The sequence below is a fragment of the Cupressus sempervirens genome, chromosome 3 (genome assembly GCF_028749045.1).
Source record: "Cupressus sempervirens isolate cs-2001-9-10 chromosome 3, ASM2874904v1, whole genome shotgun sequence".
Lineage (NCBI taxonomy): Eukaryota > Viridiplantae > Streptophyta > Pinopsida > Cupressales > Cupressaceae > Cupressus > Cupressus sempervirens.
The window spans coordinates 959,496,058-959,506,070 of NC_143120.1; positions in this window are offsets into that span (position 1 = coordinate 959,496,058).

The following is a 10,013-nucleotide window of genomic DNA, read 5'->3' on the forward strand; positions in this document are numbered from 1 at the left end:
AATGATCTAGAGCCTTGATTTTAGAGCTCTCTATTCCAAAAAAAAAGAAAAAAATTGAGCATATACACACGTTAAAAATACTTAAAATTTCAAACCTAATAGAAAACACCTAAGAGTACATGAGATTTGAAGCTAGATGGTCCTAACTATATGTATAGCTATGTTGACATAGTAATCAACTTGGGTCAAAATATATATCAACTTGGGTTGACATATATATCAACTCGGTTCAACCTATACTTGAGTGTATACTGAGGTTCATAAATCTATCCATAAATCTAAGATCTTAGGGGCTGTGGAGAAATAATACAGAAAAAGTAATCAAAGCAAGAAATGTAGTTATTTCAAGAGAAAATATATCCATGGTCTATAAGTTCATTAAAGGACAAGAGCTTAAGTCTTAAAATAATGTGTGCTTCCATTTTAGATGGCACACATTCTTCTTATTCGTCATTAGATGCTTTCTCTTATCTTTCAAGTGTTCTATATTTGTATAATATATTAATTTATTAATTAGGATACATATTCAAATATATTGTATATAGTACTATGTTCATTGATTTATTATTGCATACTGGGTGACTTGTGTTGTCAATGATGTCTTATTTTGTACCCTATGTTTTATTAGTTGTATCTATATAGTATTTATACATTATATAAGTTTTATTATTTATTTGTATATGTCAGTTGTATACTTTTGGTTGCTCTTAAAGGATTTATTAAATTATCTATATAATTCTCTCTTATAAAATCCTTGAGATTGATTAACTATAATTCATTTGCACTTATGTACATGTTTTTTTTTTAATGCTTTATTGCTTCTATAATGCAATAATTATTATTGTGTAAATTTTTAAGTAAAGAATACTATTATGTGAATCTAGTATCATGTTTAAGGTTAATTTTTCTTAGGTTCCCTAGTAGGGCATTACATATCAAATATGCTATAGGAATAAATCTACCGTTCCTCTATCATATCACATCAAATTATTACCCTAACAAATAAATCAAAATGCTCCCTTGAGAATAGATCTTGAATTAATGCCCTTTATCCTCTTAGTTGTGCTAACTAGACTTCTTTAATGTCAGATTTGGATTCCAAATTATAGCACCCCTAGAATTTGGTGAGTTATATAATCTTATAATTGGTGACATTTTTATCTAGACAATACTAAAGAATCCCCATATTCTAAAAAGATATTTCTTGAAACTATATTTTTGTCACCCCCTCCAATACCCATATAATATTCCCCACACCCATTTTCCTATATAAATCCCTACCCTTCTAGACCTCTCTATTCTATAAAACCCTCCTCCCCCTATTTATGTAATATATTTTCTCTATATTTTACCTATTTTAAATAACAAAGCATGAATGTGTGTGGTATTATATTTCTCCCTTGAGAGAAGACTATGTGACATAAGCTTACTTACGGAATTACATAAAAGTAGTTGGAGTACTTCAACTCTATGTAGACTTATCACTTATCACTTTATCACTTTCAATCTTTTTTGTTCATACTTTATTACACATTGAAGGATGATGTATCTTTTGTTGATATGTGAATCCACCTTGGATGGGTGATAAGTTGTCACTGGATTATCATACATAATGACATATCAACATTTTTCACTACTTCATTCACTCCTGTGTACTCCCCTTGGCTATATAATGACCAAGGGTTCTCCTATGTAACATGATCATCTATCTAATACCCAATATTCAAGTTGATTCTAGATGATTGAGTCCATCTTATTTATTTTCATTACATTTTGATAAGAGTACACTTTTTTGTTTTGATGAGAAAAGGCATTAAGAGGGTCCTGAACCCAAGTAGCAACAAAGTACTCATAGCACCTCTACCCTAGGCCATAATAGCCAAGTAGAAAAAAAGCACACTCTAACCTTGGTGGTTAGAGTCCCACCTAGAACCTACAAAAACCAAAATTAATCAATATCATCCATGTTCTTCAAATAGCTTAAACCATCCACACCTAAAACTAAGTTAAGTATAAACTTTAATCTACTAAACCTAATAACCATGTTCAAAGACTTATTGCCCCAATAATAGTGGGGATAAACACAGTCACTAGTTAGCATATAAAATAACCTCGACATCAGATCAATAGTTTATAGAAATGTTTATAAGATAATAGATAAAATAGGTAATCAATAGAAAACTCAAAACAAGGTACCAAAAATATAGGAAAGAGAAACTAAGACATTTTAATGTTCTCCAAATTTTCATTGAGGTACTTGCTTCAATCCAATTCTTGATCCAAATAGCACTCTTTAACTCTTTACAATTCTTCTCCTTGGCTTGGATTTCCATTTTCTATTTTCTCTTCCCATTGATGACCCCAAACATGGCCTTTCCCATCATTTATTTTTGCAATTTTCAAATGGAGGAAACAACCATACCTAATTCAAGACCAATGATCACATTTTTGAACTATTTGTTAATCTCTTCAATCTTCTCATTTATTTCATCAAATTTATTATCACAGTCCTTCTTGAAGTCTTCAAATTTCATCTGGACATTGGGAAGGGAGTTCATCATTTCCCCAACATAAGTTTTCTAACTAATCCTCATCCCTTCACCTCCTATAATCCCTAAGTCCACCACCACTTTTTTTTCTTGGCAAAATTGGGTTTCATCATCAATTTCTTCCCCTTCTACATCAAAATCAGCTTCATTAGAGGAGCAAAATCCAATGTTCTTTGTCATTTCATCCACTTCTATATCTTCTACCTTATCCTCCATTTGGGAATTATGGGATTCCTCCTTGCTTTCTTCCTTATAACTCTCCCCCTTTTTATTTTACAACAGCATGGATTTTCTCTCCCTAGAGCTAAAGTTGTAATTTTTCCTTTTGAAGTTTGTAGCTCTCTTCTCCTCCTCATTATCTTAATTTTCCTCCCCTTCATTTTTATCGATATCAATAATATCTTCAATCAAAAGTGATTGCTCTAGAGGTACATTATTTTTCTTATCTTTAGAGGCACAAGGGTTATCTAAGATTTGAGGTGACTCCATTTTGGATTTATAAGCACAAATTTATTCAAAAAACACTGAAGAATTAGGAGCTTTAGGGGTTCTAGGGTGATCTATAGGTGGTTGATATCTACTAAAACTCAGGTGGTGAGAACAAAAAAGGTGATAAAGGAAAAAGATGAGGCCTTGGTCATTAGGAAGATTTTCTCCCAAGACAATGTTGTTGACCAGAGAGGAAAACATGAAGAACAAAATGTTAACTTTTTCCCCATTCCTTATCATATTAATTAATAGCCATGATATGTCATGTAACAACTTTCAAGAGTAAAATAATTGATTAACAAATAACAAATGGCACCAAAAGGGCTAGTGAGAGAGAGCCTATCATACCCATTTCGAGAACTCACTCTAACAAGTTCTTTTGCTCCTTCTAAGAATTTATGCCTAAATTTATTATAGTCCAATATACCTTTCCTTTCCACTTGAATACCAATACATTCTAGACCACTTGCTTCTCCAATCATTTTTGGCACCACTGAAAATTTGATACTTCCAATCTCCACTAGACCTTTGTTCCAAGCATTTGCAAAGTTAGTGGAGAGAATATAGTGTTGTGGTCTTTCATCATGTGGATACAAAAATTTAATCCCTCCTTGAAAAAATATTCTCAAATTTGTTTATTCTTCTATAGTTTTTGGGTTCAACACATTTTAGTAGGCCTCCCATGGTGTTCTCCTTTTTAAACAACTCATTAGATTTCTCAAGTCCCAAGTTCAGCTTGACAATACTTTTCTCTAAAATTTCACTCATTATATAAACTTTCTATGAAAAGTGAAGACTATGGATTTTATTGAGGAATTTAGAGTGCCAAGAATTTATTTTTTTTCCAAATAAGGGTGATGAAAAAAAAACCGTAGAAGCTATTAGGTCTAAAATCATTTCACAAATCTTACTCTCAATATTTGTGCCATACAACTTCACATAGCTAGCTCTTTTTCTACTATCAATGTGATAAATTTAATAAATCATAATGAAATGAAACACGTATAACCTTGGTTGAGTGGAGAAATTTCCAACTCTTCTCCATAAATACTTGACATCAATATTATTAACCAACTTGGGAAATAACATCTAAAGATATGGGGTGGGATTTGCAAAACAAAGCCATTTTATTGAAACAATATGAGGAGTACATTTTGGCTTCATGGAACTAAAATCAATATTAATTCATTTATTGAGCTTGATGCTCAACAATTTCCTAGTCAAATTAGAGCTTTAAATAATCTTTGAAAATGAATCTTAATGACTCAACAGCTTAATTATCCACTTGTAACCTTTGGTATTCCTACCACATGCCATGATATTTTTTATTATCATTTAAAATAATTAGACTTAACTCTTGTGTGCACTTCATCTACGCCATCATCTTCCACTCCTCATAGTTTAACCCCCATGAAGCCAAATAGTCAGCATCTTTATTCCCTTCTCTAAGGGTGTGTTTGATAATAACTTTGTTAAACGATAAGAGTCATCTTCTACAATCAGTTATAATCAGATTGATTGTCCAAGGGCAATTGACTTTGTTTAGAAGTAAATTAGTAATTAGTTTTGGGTCTCCTTCCAACTCAACTATATCCACTTCTAAGTCCTATGGAGTTTTGGTACCAAACCACATTGTAATAGCCTCGACATAGTTACTAGACCTTATTCCCAGGAGCTTCACAAAGGCAAGGATCATATCACTTTCCCAATCTCTAATAATTGCTCCAGCTCTAGTGACACCTAGATTACCTTTAGAGCATTTTTCCACATTACATTTCATCCATCCCCTTTCAAGTAGAATCTAATAGAACTTTTTCCTTTTCCTAATCTTCTATTAGTTAATATCTATCAAATTTTTATTAATATTCCAATTTTGTTTTAGCCGTAGGTCTAGTAGACTAGGGAATTTGTGGCTCTTGGGGAGTAGAGCACAATTTATACTTTCTCTTACGATATTTTTGATGATATGGAAAGTGGAGGTTGCTTTCTTATTTTTGTCTTTGAATATCCTATTGTTTATTTCTTTCCAAACACACCAATTGACAATAGGAAGAATTAATTCCCAAGTATTAATAGAGATAGGAAGACAGAAAGGAGAATCCATCCATTATATCATCATATTATTAATATTTTTGGGGAATACCATGGAGAGATGACATTCCTTGAGCACTAGATCCAAGATCTCAATTTTGAAAGAGAAGTGTAACAATAGATGATTGATAGACTTAACATGCTTCTCACATAAGGTGCATCTATTGGCTAACTTCAGACTGCATTTAGATAGGTTTTCAAGCGTAAGTATTTTTCAATGAGCCACTACCCACCAAAAGAAATTTGTTTTAGGTGGTAGATTATGAATCCAAATGTTCTTCCAAAATTTTTTACCCACTAGGGTGCCTCCTAGTGATCTGTATGAAGAACTAACTGAGAAGAAACCATTGTTTTTATATCTCAAGATCCATTTGTCTTCATGGGATTGGTTAAAGAGACTAGGGTCAAGAGCATATCCTTTAGATATGTGACTAATTCCATATTAATATGCTTGATTCTTCTAGCATCTCTTTGGACTTTCCAAAAGACAATTAAGTCCTTCCATCTTGCATTGTCATTCTCCCATTCTAGGTAGGTTTCCACCTTCTAACCTATATTCACCCTCAAATAGTCCATCAATCCTTGGTTATTCACTACCTCCTTGATGAGAGCCTCATCTTTCCATATCTCTTCCTGGAATAAACTTTCTCTACCATTTCCTATTTGCATTCTACTTCCTCTTCTAATCAAACCTTTGGTCTTCAACATGTTCTTCTAGAGGACAAAGCTTCTATTAGATTTATTCTTACTTAGATATAAATAGGAAGGACCATAAGATAAGTATTTGACCCTTAAGATTTTAAACCAATATTTAGCTCCTTCTAAAGTTAACCAACCCAATTTAGAGACTAGAGCTTTGTTCATACTTTTAAAATTCCTAATACCAAGGCCTCTATTCTCCTTGGGTTTACACACCTGATTCTAGTTGACAAGGGCCATCTTTCTCTTTTCCTCCACTCCAGACCACAAGGATTTTTTTTGAATTTTCTCTAGGGTGGATATCTACCACCTTTGCAGACATTAAAGAAAAGGACATGAAGTATACAAAAATACTTTGGAGGAAAGCTTTAAGGAGAAGAATCTTACCTCCAAAACTTAATAGTTTTCCTTTCCATCCAACCAATTTCTTTTGGAACTTCTCAACGATATTATTCTAGTATAAAGACTAGGTTTCTCTAAAGAGAAAGGAAGATGAATATACATATTTGGTAAACATTGGACTTGGAATTCCAACACAATAGAAATATTTCTTTAAATATCTTATGGTGTATTGAAAAAGAAATTTTACTCTTATGAAAGTTGATATATTGACAAGATAACTTGGCATAATTAGCTAAGATGGACTTCCAAGCCTTTGCCTTAGATATAATAGCTTCTCCAAAAAGGATAGTATCATGTCCATGAATTTCTCGTGATTAGAGGGAGGAATATTAGAGGAAACTTTGACCCCACGAATAGAGTTGGAGATCTTGAGTTTGTTCAAGTTCCTACTTAGGACATCCACCACAATTATTAATAGATAGGGAGAGAGAGGGTCTCCTTGCTTGAGGCCATGTCTTGTAGTGAAAAACCCTGAGGGAGTTCTCTTGACAAGAACAACATTATACATAGAGGTTATATAGTTCACAATCATCTTGTGGAACTTTCTGAAAAAATCAAATTTAGTTAGCACTTTTTTAAGGCAGGACCATTTCACCCTATCATAGGCTCTAGAAATATTGAGCTTGAGAACCATGGTTAGTTTATCATTGGCATTCATAGAATCTAATATTCAATGAGTAGAAATGATTGTATCTATAATATTCCTCCTACAAACAAATCCTTTCTTAGTTTTTGAGATGATTTTCTCAAGGATCAATTATGGTGACTAAGACCTTGGCTATAATTTTGCAAATAGTATCATAGAGACTAATATGATGAAATTCTTCCATACAAACCAGGTCAATTTTCTTAGTAAGGAGCACAATGTATGTTTGGTTAGTCTTATTTTTTGTGATTTGTATTTTGAAGAAGTGACAAACCAATTTGAAAAAATCGTCACCCACAATATATCAATATTCCTGGAAGAACACTAGGGGAATGGGCATCTAGACCAAGAGATTTGAAATCGAGGAAGGAGAAGATAGTGCATCTAATTTCTTCTCTGTCAACCTTTTTAGACATAGTAGCATTATCCTCTGGGAGAGAAGCTTACTAATGCAGCCTAACAGGTCAAAATGGTCATCAACTCCATCATCAATAGCTCCCTTTTGACAAAAGCAATTTATGGCTTCAGTGTTAATGTCATCTTCCTCTGAAACCACCATATCAAAGGAAACTTTAAGAGATCTGATTCTATTTGTACTCTTGTGTTTTAGACATCTTCTCTAAGCCATTGGATCTTAGATTTTTATTTTCATAAGGTTTGTTCCTAAGTAGAAATGGAAAGCCTTTGGTCCCTATAAGATCTTTCCAAGTTTTGAGAGTACAAATCATTCAGATTAAGTCCCACTTTATTTTGTGAAACCACTAGTTTACCTTCTAAATCCATTTTCTTATCAAAGATGTTACCAAAGGATACCTTGTTTCAATTCTTAACCATGTCTTTGATCACTCCCAACTTAAAGTTTAAATTACTCAAAGGAGAAGATATAGCTGGAGTTTTCCACCATTCATATATATCAATTATCTTAATTTGCCTTTGGATTGCCACATAATTTTAAATCTAAAAGGGCCACAAATTCTTTATCCTACTTTTCATTCAATGAGAATAGCTTCCAAGTTGAAGTCATCAATATTACTCCAATTAGAAGAAAGATAAAACCAATCCAATCTAACTTGGATAAGGCTTTTACCTTGTCTCATGTTGGACTAGGAAAAACTTTGCCCCTTTAAGGGCCACATCCATCAACCTAGTAGACTGAAACAAAACTCCTAGATCCTCTATACTATTTGAGAAGTCTTCAGAGCCCCTTTCCTCTAAAGGATGGACACAAATTTTGAAATACTAGGCTAGCGTCCATCTAATGTTCTAAATATTACTCATCATATTTTCAAGGAAATCCCATTGTTACTTTATTTTGCTTCTTGATTTTGAAGCATAAATGTTTACCACATTCCAATACCATCTAGTAATAATATCATGATAAGATAAAATGATGGAGTTCTCATTGGAGTGTAAAAGAATACCTATTATTTTGTTCATGTATTCTACACAACTGTCATCCCTCCAGAAGCACCTTTAGACTTGTGTGAGACCCAAGAGGAACACGGCCAAATGTGGGAGATCATCTTGGCCAAATTATCTTTACTCATCTTTTTTTCTTGAATGAGTACCATATTAACTTTTGATTCAGTTAAGGCACACTCAAACATATGTTTTTTAAGAGAATTGTTTATTCCTCTAACATTCCAAGAAAGGAATCTAACCATGAAAAACTAATGGGAAACCACTCTAGATTTAAACAAAAAACAACCCTTAAAAAATGGTATTAGATTAAAACCCTAAAGAAGTGTCACTGCCTTCTATAATCTTTTGGGTGGAATTTCTTTAGTTCCTCCTAAAACCCAGGGAGTGTAACCACTTTTCTATCTCTGCCAAAATCTATTTTATTCTTCTTCTTACTTTTCTTGTCCACCACTATCCATTCCACCTCTTCGATCATATTTGAATCACAATCCCCTTCTAAACCCAATCTTTTCTTATGGGAAGCAAGTTTATTGAAAACTATTTTAGAGGAATCATGTCCCCCAATGGACCCACCAAAAGAGGAAGTTTGCCTTGGGATAACCACTAAAAGACATGATTTCTCTCTAATAGTCTAGTCTAGGGATGAGGGAATAATCACCCCTACACATATAGAAGAAGAATCCAAGGAAGCCTCTGCCAAATTTTCAAGGATTTTTTGCTAAGCCAGGGTCAATAGAGAACCACTTGCCCCATTTGAAGAACCATTAACCCTCTTGGTAATTGTCAGAATCCCAGGGCCCTTGGGCTCGAAACCTAGATCATCTGGAGACCTTTTGGAAGGAATGACAACCTCCTAAACTTTGGAAGCTAAGCCTTGTGAGGTATCCATCCCCACTTCCACTAAAACACCACCACAAAAATTTTCCTTATGCTTTAGAGGGATTTGGTCTTGATTCCTAGCCCTATTTTCTAGGAACTTAGGTGGAAACCCATACTTAAATGCCCAAACCTTTTACATATTATGCAAAAAAAATGTTCTTTTTCATAGTACAAGGGTTGTGCATGTAGGATCCTAGCTTAGATTCTATAGTAACCTTCAACAAAAGAACTTGATTCACTATCACACTAACACAAATCTTGGCAAACAAGAGGTGAGCTTTTATTTGGGTGACCTTATTAACTCCCAACATTGATCCAAAGGAGTTAGAAATAACTTTAAATACCTTGTGATTCCAAACATCCAAAGGCATCCCTATAAACCTTACCCATGTAGTAATATGATCTCCCAAATCAATGAGAAAACCCAGCTTAGGTTTTTATGTATGGGTATTAAGGATATTTCTCAAGTTTGAACCTAAGAACCAAGTTTCATTAATAAGAAACATTGAGAGATCGTCATTGGAGACAAAGGACAACACAAACAAGCCATTAACTAGGGCATTGATTTTAATGCTACCTTTTAATGACCAAATTGAATCTACCCATTTCCTAAGTTGTTTGATTGAAGGTATGAATAGTGGGAATTTTCCAACAAGATTGAGCCCTAAATAATTTACTATTTCATCAATAATCTCATCAGGAACAAAGATCACATGACTAGAGATCAAGCAGAGCTTTTAAACTTGGAAAGAGGGGGCAAGGAATTTTCCACAACTTTCTCTGCAAACAAGCCACTTAAATTGGTGGAAACAATGGCATCAACTCCAGGAGGTAGA